The 14,847-nt window shown below is 53.4% G+C and overlaps 1 protein-coding gene and 1 long non-coding RNA gene across 2 annotated transcripts in view; one reads left to right on the forward strand and one right to left on the reverse strand.

Annotated features, from left to right (window-relative positions):
* Kcnk9 (potassium two pore domain channel subfamily K member 9) overlaps positions 1 to 14,847 on the reverse strand; it is a 33,605-nt gene that overhangs the window by 4,265 nt on the left and 14,493 nt on the right. The gene's annotated exons all lie outside the window — the stretch shown is intronic.
* LOC122125374 lies at positions 11,401 to 13,756 on the forward strand. The gene is made up of 3 exons (XR_006150757.1): positions 11,401 to 11,410; positions 13,082 to 13,087; positions 13,739 to 13,756. It is a non-coding gene; the product is annotated as an uncharacterized LOC122125374 (long non-coding RNA).

Here is a 14,847-nt window from a genome sequence, read left to right on the forward strand (position 1 = left end):
TTGAGCCAGCCTGCTCTTCATTGCCCCTTGAATGGGCTTCGTGGGTCTTTCTACTCTGTCCTTACAGAAGTTATGTACTAGGCACCAAATGCCAAGGGACCAAGATTTCTTCCTGGCCCCAGGCAGTCTAGACCTATCAACAGTTGGCTGTGAGTGATTTGTCCAGACTTTCCCAGCACTTACCAGTTTTCAAGGCTCCCAACCACGTAGAGAGAGGATGCTCAGGAAATAGGGGAAGGAAAGACCATGTTCCTTCCTCCTAAGAGCACCTCTGCCCATTCATTACCCACCTACCCAGGGCCAAGTGCTGATCGCGTTCAAGGCCAGCTCAATGAAGCCCCTCCATCAAGCCAGCAAGCCTTGCTTTGATGCAGCATGTCTGAGTGAATGGGAGGGGTCCCCCTGCGCCAGGCCAATCTGGTTTGAGCCAGAACTGCCACCTTATGGACAATGGGTGGCTGCCTCCCGCCCGCCCTCCTTCTGTCTTCTTCTCCCAGGTAAAGCGGGGCTAGGGCTGCCTCCTGCCTCCTCAGACACCACCTAGCCCAGAAAAAACGTCCACACAAACCTTAGACATCAGAAAATGTGCTGCTCAGAGGAAATTAACTATTTATAAAGGACAGACATGGTTCTTTGTGCTGGTAAGAACTGACATAGGCTCAAATTCCGTTAAAGAATGATTCGGGAAGGTTTTCAGAAGAGGCCCGCTAGGGAAGAGCTGCCTCAGGCCCCCAGCACTTCCTGACTGTTCCCAATGACTGCCCGTGGCAGTGCTCCCTCCCCCGCCCCTCCCACATCAGTGAGCTCAGTACCATGAGGTTCCAGGTATCTGCAGACAGCAGAAGGAAGGTGATTCATGAGCCTGGTGTGGAGTGGAGGGCGGGGGTGGGCAGAAGGGACCCTCTAGAGCATGCCAGGCAAGCTCGCATAAATATATACCTAAAATATATACATATATTTTCTAAATCATGTTAATATGAAAGATTACTTACATATATATGCTTAAATAAACATCTATGGAGGTGTGTGTGTGTGTGTGTGTGTGTGTGTGTGTGTGTGTGTGTATGTGTGTGTGTGTGTGCAAGCTCATAAAGCCCAAGCTTCTCTAAGGACTGGGTTATGATAACCACACCCCAATGCACATGGTGCTCAAATGCTATCAAGACAATGGGGTGGCCAGAGCATAACCTGAGCCCAAGACAGACAGAAGGATGGACAGACGGCACACCATTCAGGCACTCCTTTGCCAGCCCTCATTTTAGGCTTGAATTCACAGCCTCCAACCATGTGACTGAGAGAGAACTGTACATCATTGGCCCTCTAAGCAAGCTTGCCCTTGGAAGAGGACCCTGGAAAAGGCGGCCACTGAGAGCTGAACGGGTGCAGGGAGTTGGAAATCCCAGCTGCCTATCCCCAGACCCTTGCAAGAGACTGGGACACCCACAGTTGACCAGAGGTACAAGGGCGCCCTCTGGCGGAAGCTCACTTGGCCAGATGCAGAACAGGGATGTCTAGATGCAAAACCGAGATGGCACTGGGGCATCTGTGGGGCTCCTTCCTGGGACACAGGAAAGTCACTAAACTCTTCCAGAACTGAGTGTGAGTCGGGAGGCAAATTTTCTCCTAGGAATGACCATCAAACAGCAGCACTGCATCACCAGTAAAACATGTAACAGTGATGATGACCACCCAACATGTGAGGAACTGAGGTAAAACAATGCCCACACCAACTCCCTGGTTCTGCAGAGCGAGGATGCCCTTAGCGAGGGAGGCCAAATTCCCTCCTTTCCATGGATGACAAGATGCTTGTGTCCTTGGCCAATGTGTAGCATCTTCCAAAGCCCCCAAGTTGGGCTCCTGTGGGCTCCAACCTAAGACCCTGCTCTTGGCCACACCCACCCAGCACTGACCAGGCAGGGAGCCCATACCCTCCAACAGGCCAGAGGACAAGGCCTGTGGCCTCCCCCACACATTGTCTTCCCTTCCTCCAGCCTCTCCTGCCCGCTCAAGCCCTCCTACTCCCCCCTGCCCCGAAAAGTCCCTTCAAGAAAATATGGAGAAACAGGTAATTTTTTTTTAAAACATTGACTGTTACTGGAAATATCTTTTGTAGAAGAGGCAAATTTAAAGTCCACCTGAGGCTGAAGACCCATTCGTTAAGAAATCGTTGATGAGGTTTGTTTTAAACAGGTTGGAATCTTCCAAGTTCGTGCTGTTTCTGCTGGACAGTCTTTTAGGGCTGGTACATCTAGCATGTGACACGAGTTCACATCGGAGGCAGAAAGGCCTGGGTACCAGGACACCAGCGACTCTGGCCGCAGATGCCCGGCCTGTCCTGACAGAAGAGACTGGTGCCAGACCCCAACTGAACCAACTGCAGGACTCTGTTGGGACCAGACCTGCCCCCCACAGGACAGATGGCCACCCCTCAGGACCCGACACCTTCGAAGGTGTGTGTGTAGCCATCTGCACAGGGTGGACGATCACGTCCGTGTGAGAGACACAAGAAGACAAAGGTGCTGAGATCTGTAGCAAGATGAAGAGCTGGGGCAGAAACACAGCCACTCGGGGGTCACGCTGAGCCCCAGGCCCGCGCTAGCTAGCCTCCTCATCTGAGAAGAGGAGGAAGCTCCCACCCTCCACATAGTTCCACTGGTAGCCTTTGTCCATGCTGGGGGAAGTGCTACCGACAGAAGTGGCCCATCCGTGTCACCAGTGGGTCACCACAGAATCCTTTGAACCAAAGGACTACCCAATGTCTGGGGCTGAGGAATGGCCCTTGGAGCCCAGAGGGCCCTGCAACTGTCCTCGTGGTCTGGATGAATTTCTAGGACCTGTCATGGCCAGAGGGTTCAACCAAGAGGGGGCATGCTGGCCACCTGCCACACAGCCCCATCGGCCAAGGTGGACAGGCTCTGGTCTAGTCCCGACCAAAGCCCAGGCCTCTGCAGCAACACAGACCCACCGAGCTCCATGCCTGCCGCGGTAATGCCCCTTCTGGCTGCGTGGGGCACCTCATAGCCACGGCAGGGTGGCTCTAGGAAAGCTAACCCTCAAGGAAAAAATAATACTACACTCAGCATTGATGGGAGAGGCCTGACCGCTCCCGAACTCAGTTTCCCCTCTGTCCCCCTGGAATGATGCTGGTGTTGCAGGCGTGCGTCCTGGCAGGAGAGAACCAGAGCTATAGAGATCACTCCCGCGAGGCTAAGCAATTCCATCTCCTCCGCGTTCTCCTCCAGTGCTCCCCCAGAAGGGCCAGCTACAACAACCCCACTGTGGTCAGGGAAATGAAAACCCTCTGCCTGTCCCCATCCCCCAGTAAACCATCCCTGAAATGCTCCTGTAGGAGGCGCTGCAGGACAAGCCAGGACAGCCCTGTGGTTGGACATCTTTCTTGCCCTTTTCTGACAGGAGGCAGCTTGGGCCTGGCGTTCCTACTGGCTATTGGCAGCATCGCTGAGCTCCTTGACCTCAGTTTCCTTGTCTGTATAAGAGAAAGGACCCCTGCCCATCCTTGCTATGAGAAGTGTTATATGCACCACAGAAGTGGCTTCCGGGGTCCCTGGAGTCCCCGCTATGGCTCTTCCCTCCCAAACCACGCGTGTGTCCTTCTGCAGTGCCCACACCGGCCCTGTGGTGGTGCCAGCCACTCATGCTCTCGTTGGCTGTGTGTTCTTCCATCCCTCCATCCCTCAAGTGCTGGGCAGGAGGAAGATTCCAGGCCCATCTCCCAGGACCCCGCAGTACAGCACACCTGAGCGAGGCCCAGGAGCCCCAGCCCTCTCTGTGAGCTGAGCGTGGGGTATGGTGCAGGTTCCCAAGCCTGCTGTGAGCGAGGATGAATTCCCACACACAGAGAGCGCGGGTGGGAGCCGGCAAGGTACCCGCAGCCTGGGCCTCCAGGAGGGAGTGCTTCCTGGTCTCCAAGGAGAAACCCATGCCAGGCCCAGCATTGCCCTTGACACCCTTCCCAAAGGGTGACAGTCTCCGGGTACACACTCCTGCATCTGTCACTTCTGATTGCCGTCACCCACCAGGGTCAGACACCGCCAGCAAGGATGGGGCCGCCATTGCCCGGGGGAAGTGTGATGCTCATAATTACTCTGTAATGATGGTCAGATGTTGGCACACCTCGCCTCCGTCCCAGCCACGTGACCTTTGGTAGATCTAGATCCCGAAACCCCAAACCAGAAAGGAAATGAAAAACAAACAAAAACCAGCTGCTCTAATCCTGATTAACACCCACACTTCCTAACCATTTCTCTTCATTTTACTTGCTACTTTTTAGGTTTTTCCATTCCGTGATTTGCTGAGTAGAGGAGTAATACTTGCTCACTGAGAAGAATCACAAAGTAAAAGGGGGGAGGGGAGCAGAAGAAACGTGTGGACACAGGAAGAATTGTTCTCGGTCTTGGAGCTCAGGACAGGGCCTTGAGAACATAGCTTATATTTCCCATGCCCTTTTCCTAAATACACCTTGCAAGGCTGAAAGCAAACTGTGTATAAACAGTTATGTAAGCTTGTTTCTCCTACTTATAAGGAAATGCTTGTGCTATTTCATTGCCAATTCGTATCCTTCTGTAAACATCGTATTTAATTTTTCATGAGCCTCAAGTAGATGTGCTACTATTTCTTCACCAAGAGTACATGGGAAATGTACTCTGATTTTTCTGTTGCTAATAACCACCTGTATTTCACATGATTGCATGCTGGTTCTAGTCTCAGCCCAAAGACCACATGACTTAAAGATTTGGTTGAATCCAAAAGAAGCTATCTGCTCCTCCTGCCCAAGTTCTCTGCCCCGCCCCAGCAGGGGAAGGGCTTCGGAGTCTAGAAGAAGGAAGAAGGGCAGAGCCAGCCAGTGGAGGAGCCCACAGGCCCTGGAAGTGCATCACCGTTTACACAGAGGGAGGTCCCAGGCCGGAGACTCTGGATTTAATTTTGAAAGTCTCCAGAGGGTCTGAGGTTCCTTCCTTCCCATTTAAAAGAGCCTGGGGACTCTCTGTTCTACCCCTGCCACCCCACTGCCAGGGCAGCCACCACTGAATGGAAAACATGGGAGAAATCAAACTGCAGTTCTTCAAAAGTCAAGCACTGAACTACCCAAGGCCCAGCTGTCCTACATCCAGGAACAGGACCAAAGGTACGCCAGACAGAAGCCAAGGGCGCATGTGCGAGAGTGTGCAAGGTGAGCAGAGCTCTCCCCTCCAGCGGTGGAGTGACCCAGGTCCCCAGGGGAGATCGGGACAAGCAAAGTGCGGCCTGTCCCTGCAGCCACCTGTCAGCTGCCAGCCAGAGCCAGCTACAGCCAGCCTGAGCTTCCAAAGCGTGCTGCTAACTGAAAAAGCCAGACCTCAAAGATTTCACGATTCCATTTCTAAGAAGTGTCCACAAGAGCCAAACCCACAGACAGAAAGCAGATGAGCCGTTGCCAGAGACTGGCGGTAGGGAAGGATGACGAGGTCTGCTAATGGAGTTGGGGTGTTATTGAGAGAGATGAGCTGTTGTGGAGTGAGATGAGGTGGTGGTCACACAACAGTGCACTGTACATGTCAGTGGTCAGCACGCTCAGACTGTGCCCTGACTTCTGTGCTATGTGCATTTCACATCAGTTATGATGGGGAGCGGGTGGAGAGGTGCAAGCGAGGAGCCTTCCTCCTGCCCTGTGTCTCCTGGGACTGAAGAGCTGGCCACCAGCCACATTTTGGAACTGGCTCATCATTGCTATTGGTGGCAAACGCCCAGCGCTACCACCCTCTCGGAGGAGCTGCCTCAGCCTAGCTCCTGAAAGAGGTGAGATTTAACTTTCCCTTCCAAGGATGTGAAGGACATGCATGCACATACACACACACACACACACACACACACACACACACACACACTCAGCAGAGCTCAGTGCCAGGCACCTCAAAGGGACTCTGCAGTTGGCCATTTGGCTGTGATCCAGATAGACACCGGCCATCAATGACGCTGCCCACAGCTGGTGGTGACCGGGTGGCATCCTGGAGACTGAGCTAAGGGGTCATAACTCTGCCTCCTGCCCACACATCTTCCTAGAATTCTTTTTTTTTTCTTCCACTTTCCACTTCCTCTGCAGTAGATCATCATCCAAAGAAGTCGCTGGAAGACTAAGAAATGATCCCATAGTTTGCCTCTCTGAACGCTCCTTCTCTCCAAAGGAATGAAGTTTCGGGGCTGCCTCGCTGCTAGCCTCACTCCCGGGACCCCAAACACTGCAGCCCCGGCCGAGCCGAGCTGTGTCCATCCCTGACCATGGACAGACTGCCACAACTGTCCTCTGCGGGTAAAACGGCAGGGTTTCTTAGTGGATGGGATCTGAATAACTGCCTCGCTGGCGAGTCAAACGTGTGTTTAATTATCAAAAAGCCCCAGCCTGGGGCCTCCGCCGGGGCCCCAGGGGGGAGCTGGATGGCAGCAGGTATCAGACAATCCTTTCCAGAACTGATGAAACAGGGTGGATTTAGCAAAACCAAGGCATGACTGGGTGGGCTGGTTCCATCCCCCAGGGGTGCTGCCCCCCCCCCCCCGCCGCCCCTCCCCGGCCTCGCCTGCTGTGGGTTTTCTTCCTGTCCTGAGGACAGCCAGGGCCTTGGAGACGGCCCAGCAGGAGCTCCATGACCATGGAGGAGAGAGCCGGCATGCATGCATGCGGCAGGCACTGTGGGAAGGCCCTCGTATCCTTATCTCCCTAGAGACCTAACCACAGCCCCCTCCCCCCTTGGGCTACTTGATATGTGCGTAGGATAGCCTGGTTTGGACTGAGCGGAACATCAGGCTTGCAGCCAGACCAGATTTAGACTTCAACAGCCAAGAATCCTGAGCCTGAGAAGCTTTCCCCGAGGTGTCACAAGGTCCTGCTCCCTAACAAGGCAAGGGCCCTGGCCTGCTTGGCTGTAAGAACACATGGAAGAAACCCAGCAGCTACCGCTGTGTGCCGCCCTTGGCGGTGACCACCCCAGCACAGAGACAAGCACTGGGTCCTCCTCCTCGGAAGCTGACATCCTTTAGCCCAGGGACCCGTGATTTTACCAATGTATTGTTCTCAGTAGACTCATTCCAGGTCTTCCGACTCCAAGATTCAGCCTCGATCCGTTTCACATCTCGTATTTGTTGGTTTTGTTCTACCACTGAATTCCGACACACCTTGAGTTATAACAGGCTCACCTTCTACTAAACCCAGCGTAAGTAGAACATACTGGATTCATCGAGACATTTAATACACCTACTACACAGCAGATCTCAGCACGCAGTGGCGTGAGCGCTGATTCCTCCATCGCCCTTCTGACAGGGAGCTGCAGGCTCTACCATGTCCTCGCATAATGCTGCTTACCGCCAGCCTTCCACTATCAAAGTTTCTACCAAACGCACAATTCCAGTTTGGAATTGTGAGGAGCAAGGAAGAAGATGGACACCCAGGCAAGTGTGTGTGTGTGTGTGTGTGTGTACACATGTGCCATGGTGACCCCTCAGTGTTGTGCTCCATGCACAAGCCAGGGCCCTCCTTCGGATCCACCCCTCACACAAGCACGCCTCAGACAGAATATCCACGTAAGATGTCACAGCCCCTGTGGAGCACCACACCTGGCACACACTTTCTGCTAGCATATGTATTATATCGGGAGAGCCAATGAACACGCATCACAAGCTGAGTGTCAGTGGCTCACACCTGTAATTCTAGCTACTCAGGAGGCTGAGATCTAAGGATTATGGTTTGAAGCCAGCCAGGCAAGGAAGTTCCTGAGACTCTTATCTCCAATTAACCACCAAAACACTAGAAGTGGAGTTGTGGCTTAAGTAGTAGAGTGCCAGTCTTGAGCAAAGACAGCACCCAGGCCAAGTTCACACACACACACACACACACACACACACACACACAACTCAGCACAAAAGCCACCAGCCCTCTCAACTTCTAATTCAAAACTGGGTTTCCAAAAGGCAGCGGTCGGTCTCTTACAAAGTATTTGATTACATCATAAATATACAGCCAGAAGTGGACACTGCTATAACCATGTTTTATAGACATTTATCTGTATCATAATATAAGCAAAAAGAGACCCTGACGTGTCGCGTTTCCAGATGCTGCATTTCCTTTGAGTCTAAGCAAGGTTGTGAGCCCGGGCTGACCACACCTCGCTCACTCTACGCAAACGCTTCTTTCACCAATACTCAGACAAAGTGAAGACATGCAGGCACGTGCTTTCCAAACCCATAAATCGCTCTACAAACATGAAACGGCATTATCAGCTCAAGGAAAATCCTTCTCCCACACACTGCAGAGGCCCACGCTGATCTCTAAACTCACCCCTCCCCACACCAGCCGGCTGACAGCCCACAGCGCCTCCCGGAAAAATGGCTGCTCTGATTTCCAGTGGGCATCACCGGCCACACCCCAGAGGGGACGAAGCCAAGCCCCAAGCCCCAAGCCACCTTTCCTTCACCCAGGAAAAAGAGAGGCTCAGCAACCAATGCAGCAGCTCAGAGGCCACACAGCAGGTTGATACAGAGACCCGGATGAGCCTATCGCCAAGCCCCACATCTCATCCCTGCAGTTCAGCCGGGAGCGGGGCTTTCTTGCTGAACACTCTGTAGGAGATGGGGAGGGTCCCCTAACTTACTGAAACAGAAACAAGACCAAAGTAAGAGGAGTGGCTGAGTTCTCCCTGAATGTACCTCCTGGACTGGGAGATGTTTGCAACATTGCACGTGGAGCACTAGCTGTCCGAAGACTCTTGGGGCTCACGGGCCCAGGGTTCTCAGCCCCCCTACTTGTGGTGGCCAAGAAAGCACGCCTGAGTGTCCAGACCCCGCCAGGCATTACACACATGGACTGTGTGTAGTGGACAAACAGGCAGACATGCCCCACCTCCGCTGCTTCCCCGTTCCCCTTTGTTAAATTGTCTACCGCGCCTCACTCCTCTCCAGGCCCCAGACTTCCTGGCTGGTTCCACTGTGACCCGTGATCCCTTCCAGCCTGGGGGGTGCTCCCCTCAGACTCTTCTCTCAGCTAGGGTGACAGCAGGGGACAGGCAGAGTCCCGAGACCCTACCTGGTTCCCTCACAGAGCCACCCACCCAAATCCTTCCCAACACCTAATGACACTGCAAGAGCGGCACAGATGAGCACAGGATGTCAAGTTCATTGTTCAGCTGCAGTCTCTAGAGGAGAAAGCAAACTGGCTGCAGTGTGGGACCCAAAACAACAGCACATACAGATGTGTAGAATGCCTATGGCGTGGGAGGTAGTAGGGAAGCCAGAAAGGTGGATAAATGATGGTGAGAAGATAGCTGGATGGAAATGGGGGAGGGGGATCATTGGATAGAGAGATGGATGAAGAATGGATAGACAATGGAGGATGGATGGAAGGATGGATGGATGGATGGATGGATGGGCTGACACACAGATGAGTACAAGATGGATGGATGGAAGATGAATGGAAGTTGGATGGATAGGTGGAGGATGGATGGACAGATGGATGGATGAGTAGATTATGGGTAAATAGAGGGTGGATAGATGGATAGATGGAAGAGCAGAAGGTATATAGATGGATGGATGGATGGATGGATGGATAGGGGGAAGACTGGATGAGTAGAAGATGGATGGATAATCATATGGATAGATGCACAGATGGATAAACAAAAGATGGATGTACAGAAAATGGAAACGTGATAGAATGGTTAGTTGGATAGATGCATGAAAGACTAGGCAGAGGATAGATACATGGATGGAAGAATATGGGTGGCTGAAGAGGGATGTTAGGTGGATAGTGGAGAATAGACAGGTGGATAGAAAATGGACTGATGGATGACAGAATGGATAGATGAATAGAAGGTAGGAAAGGAAGATGGATAAATGGAAGGATGGATGAATAAGATGAATGAATGGATGGATGAATGAATATTAATAGAAGTTGGATAGTTGAGTGAAAGATGGGTAGAAGAAAGGATATGTCTGAGAAGATGTCTAGATAGATGGATGAAAGGTAAATGAATGAAAAGTAAAAAATGGATGAATGATAGAGGACAAACAGACGAATGAATGGATAAGTGGAATAAATGGATGGATAAATAGGTGGTAAATTACATAGATATTTCAAATGGAGCGAATTGGGTGGGTCAGGGTGAATGGGTAAATGGTAGAAGATGGTGGGAAGAAGGTTGGTTGGAGATGAATGGGTGGGTGGCTGGGTGGACACATGGCCAGATGGCAGGGCTGGAAATAAATCCTGGTGTGTCAGTCAGTTCCCTCCACCGTCTTTTCTCAGCCACTGCTGGGAAACAAGCTGACAGTGACAAGGGAGGGGGCCGGCTGCCGATCCTGTGAGGCAGTCTGACAATCGCCTTCTCCCCTGTCCTCCCTGGCTCCGAGCTCACTGAGGGTCCATGAGAGGAGATCAGGGCTCCGCCACCTCTGGTAATCACGAGGAACAAACAAAGCAGAGCACTCCTTCCCTGCCTTGCTCCCAAAATAGCCTCTCACCACCCAGACATGCTGCCTGGCTGGCTCTCCCCGATTCCAGCCTGACTAGGCAGATTTTCTAGGCCCTGAGCTGGGGGCAGGGAAGAGAAGGGACACGGAGGGGGGTGGAGGTTTGGGTGCCCACCAGGTCCAAGTGAGGCAATTACAGGGACATACTTCCTGGAGCACTGAGGAGCATTCTGTCCGCTGCTAGGGATTCACAGACGTGTGGGAAGTCCTCTCGGTAACTAATACCCGTGTCTGAAGTAAGTAAACTGAGGCCCAGTGGAGGGCAACAATGTTGAACCAGGCAGGCAGATCTGGCCAGCCTGGACAGCTCACCTCATCCCCATGGGTAGAATGGGGGAGGATACACAGCAGTTGCCAGGTGCACCGGGGACATTCTTGGGTACAGGAGGGTATCCGAAGGGATGGGAAGGAAGTAGCCTGGACCCCGTCCTCCCGAGCCCAGCTTCCACAGGACGCTGTTACGAGTCCTGGAAGGAAACAGGAGGGGGAAGCAAAGAAGGAGCCCCTGTCCCTGCCGTCCGCAGCCTGAGATGTCAGGGCAGCGCCACTGCTGCCTACAGATGGTGCAGACTCTCCGGCCAGTCAACAGCCAACACCAAATGGTATTTTTTTTTTAAATCACACTACAGGATAGCCTCAAAATAGACCCCAATATATACTTCCCATGACAACAGCACTGGGCCCTCAAGCTGCCTCAAGGGGGGTGAGGGGCAGAGGATGTGAATCCCACTGTCACCAGCCGGCCTGGGGCTAGAGAGCAGGGCCCATGGGGACCTCACATCTGCTTCCTCTCCAGGGAACGGGAGCACAGGGTACGTGAGGAGGAGCCTGGAGGGCTGGAAGTTGGGGCATCGCCAGCATCGCGTCCTCTGTCCAGCCATGCACACCCAGCCAGGGCTCCGTCCCCAGCGCACGGAAGGACATCACAGCTGTACTGGACAGGTGAGCCTACTGTGTGCGCCACAGGTCCTCGCTGGGGCTCGCTCCGCCCTGCCCAGGCTCTTCCTGCACCACCTGCTCCCAACCCACACCCACAAGAACTTGGGAGCCGTGCCCAAGACCGGCGGGAGCTGGCAGCTTCCTTTCCAGCTGGCAGTGCCTCTGCCCAGAGTTGCCAGTGGTGACTGTGGCCCAGCCCTGGCCAGCAGAAGTGGAAGCACAGTGCCCAGGAGCTCAGGGTGACAGAGGCTTGAGCCTCTGCTCAGGCCACAGAGGACACTGTCCAGCCTCCCCGCCCACCTCCCTGCTCCACTTCCCCCAGAGCCAGGGTCACTGTCCTGCTTCTGGAGGTGACAGCTGTTGGGACCAGTGGGTGAGCTGCTCTGGGGCTGGAAGAAAGGAAAGAATGAAGTCTATCTACAGAGGAGGATGGGAGGACACAGCCCAGCTCCTCGTCACTTACCAGAGATCCAGCGCTCTCTTTGCTACCCTCTCCCTGTGCTCACCTGGAGGCCAGGGGGGTCCCCACTTCCCCCAGGTCCTATGGCCCAAACTCCCGCACCCATGCCCTGCACCCCTTTCTAGCTCTTGTTAGGACTGAGCAGAGGTCAGCCAAGCACTCGTGGAACCTCACCTGACCGCTGTGCCCTCCACCACAAGCTCTCTGAGGCCGAACCTGGCAAACTGGAAGCTAAGCCAGCAGCGGCCTGTCCAGGCACGCCTCGCAAAGGGCTGAGTCAGGACCCGAGGTCAGTTGGTCACATTTTCTAATGCCATCTCCAGGTCACCATCCTCTGACTCCAAAGTCTATGGACAAAACCCGAGTTTCCAGTCACAGCCTCCGAGGTCCAACCTGCCTGGCCTGGTGCATTCTCGAGCTTTCCTTCGGCCTCAGCTCCACAGCAACTGGCTACAGACTTGCATCTTTACAACAGCTGTCTCCCCTCGCACACATGTGGCCTTCATATCTGGTTTATCAGCCTCTGAAGCACAGTATCTAGCCTGTATCTAGCACACCACATCACAGACAAGCAAGCATGATAACCATGACGCAATTCGCTGGCTGCCCACTGTGTACCATGTGCCAGGAGCAGTCGCGTGCCTCACCCGCATCACCCTGCTGAATCTTACAAAGCCTTTGAGGAACGGACGTCTTCTATCTGTATTACACATGGCAGCTCCAGGTTGGGGGAGAGGGGGCTGGTGGCAGGTGAGGTCTTCATGTCTCAGGCTAGACTTGGCCTTGTAGACCGGCTGTGCTCCTGATTTGGGAGCTGGGAAAGGATTGCTGCCTAAAGAAGCTTATCGCATGGAAGGCTGCCGGCAGCAGAGGCCTGGGGGGCCTCTGGTGGTCCCTTTGCCCTAAGGAATGAGAACTCCAGGAGCTGCTGGGTCAGCCTCCCTAGGCAAGATGTAGACGTTCCTACATATTCTAATCCCCTAATGCCAAAGATAGCTAGGCTCCTTCCCTCCCTGGGTGACTAGGAGTGAATGTCCAACCTCCACGAGACCCGACCCACTTGGGAGAGATGTCAGAGCATGGATACTGCGATTTCACTAGCTGGCAGCTCTTGTAGCCAGACTGTGTAAGCCGCCCTGAAGCTTAGAAAGGAGGGCTAGAAACACTGCACAGCCCCAGGTAGAGAAAGAAGAGACCCCTTCCCAGGGTTCTCCCTTCTAGAAGCTAAAGAATCAAGCCAGGACCCAAGCTAAGCCCCCAGGTGCCCTAGGACTCACAGAGGCAGCAGTAAGGCCAGCAGGCACCTAGGGACTTGCAGGAAGCCCCAGGGGTACCGAGAAAATGCTGTTCCCCCAGGAAGTAGAATGTCCTCCAAATAGACCACCCACCACTTCTTGCAAACACCTGCTGTTCAGATTCGTGGGCTGCTATTTTTTCAAGGAGTTTCTTTTCTGAAAGACCTAGAGAATATTCTAGAACAGTTAAATATAGCTCTCGTGAAAGCTGCCCCATTTACATGCCTGGTGTTCATTCAACAAACATTCTCCGAGGGCCTGCTTGGTGCCAGACATTGGTGGGTGGGCATCCCAGCCACTGGGAGGTGAAGAAGATGGTCCTTGCCCGGAGGTGCTGGGGGTGGCGGACATAGGCCAGTTCAGGAAGAGCTGAATGCAACACAGGGTGACAGGTGTTGGCTGGCAGGAGCCCTGGAGCTGCAGGAACCCGCAGGAAAGGCACTTAAAAGCACAACAAGAGCAGGCTGCCCAGAGGACAGGATAGGAGGGGGTGAGGGGTAAGAGCAGGAGCTACTCGGCAGGCAGGAGGTTGAAGGTCAAGGGCCACGGGAAGTAATGCAGGCATGCTTAGGCCACAGGATGCTGTGGGGACAGGAGCTTCCAAGCAGAGGAATGGCTTGGTCTGCTCTGATGAGCATCAGCACCTGCCTTGAGCAGCCACAGAAATGCCTGCAATTGGGAAAAGTCGAGTGGGCAGCATTGTCAGAGTGTGGTGTTGCATAATGCCTGGTGCTCCCCCTCCCACCAGCTCTTTAAAACAAACGCTTAGGTCATCCCCAGAGGAAAGAAAAAAAATCAGAGCGGGCCTTTCCCTGTGCCCAGAAGGGATCTAGGCTGAACTAGAGAACAAAACCCAGAGGGGAAAAAAGGCAAAGTGTTTCCAATGTCTGGGTCTCCTGGGTCTAGGAACAGAGAGGACTTCAGTCAGGAGCAGTAGGACCCAGGCAGGGGCGCTTTTAATGTACACAGAGGGCAAAGTCCCAGCTGGTGGCAAATGCCACCTGCAAGGAAGAGAAAGAATGGAAGTAGCATGGCATTTAGCTCCTCATCTAGGACTCAGGACCAATGCTTAGCTTTGATTCCTCCTCTAGATGGGGTAAAGAAGAGGGGACTAGAGCCAGGGAGACACCAAACACCTAGGAAGAGATGATCTACTTCTGCTGCTCCCCCTCCCCACCACACCCAGCTCTTCCCACTCAGAGATGCTCCTTGCCAGTCGTATTCCCCATTTCCAGTTCCACTGTCCCATTATTTTACAGGGGACACTTGGGACATATTATAATTTCAAAGAAAGCCAGCTAGTGTACTCCGGAGCAAGTTTGAGGTTTTCATCAGTTGCTGAAGATTCATTTCACACTTGGGGAGACGTTAGCCCAGACAGAGCAGGCAGATGTACCCACAGGATGGGTCATGACTGAGGGCTCAGAGAGCTATTCATGTTACAGGGAACAAAGAAGCCAAGCACACAGGGCCACTAACATGGCCAGTAGAAGTCTAAACTCTGTGTACCCAAAGTCTCAAGGCAGGTATAAGGCATTCCCAGCCCTTGGCAGTGAACACTGGAGAATGATGAGCACCATCACATACTGGTCACTCCCTGGGAAGTCCATGCCTCTAGCTGTTTTGTCTCTGTAGCCACACTGC

Source organism: Dipodomys spectabilis, unplaced genomic scaffold (assembly GCF_019054845.1).
Source record: "Dipodomys spectabilis isolate Male_0828 unplaced genomic scaffold, ASM1905484v1 ptg000264l, whole genome shotgun sequence".
Classification (NCBI taxonomy): domain Eukaryota; kingdom Metazoa; phylum Chordata; class Mammalia; order Rodentia; family Heteromyidae; genus Dipodomys; species Dipodomys spectabilis.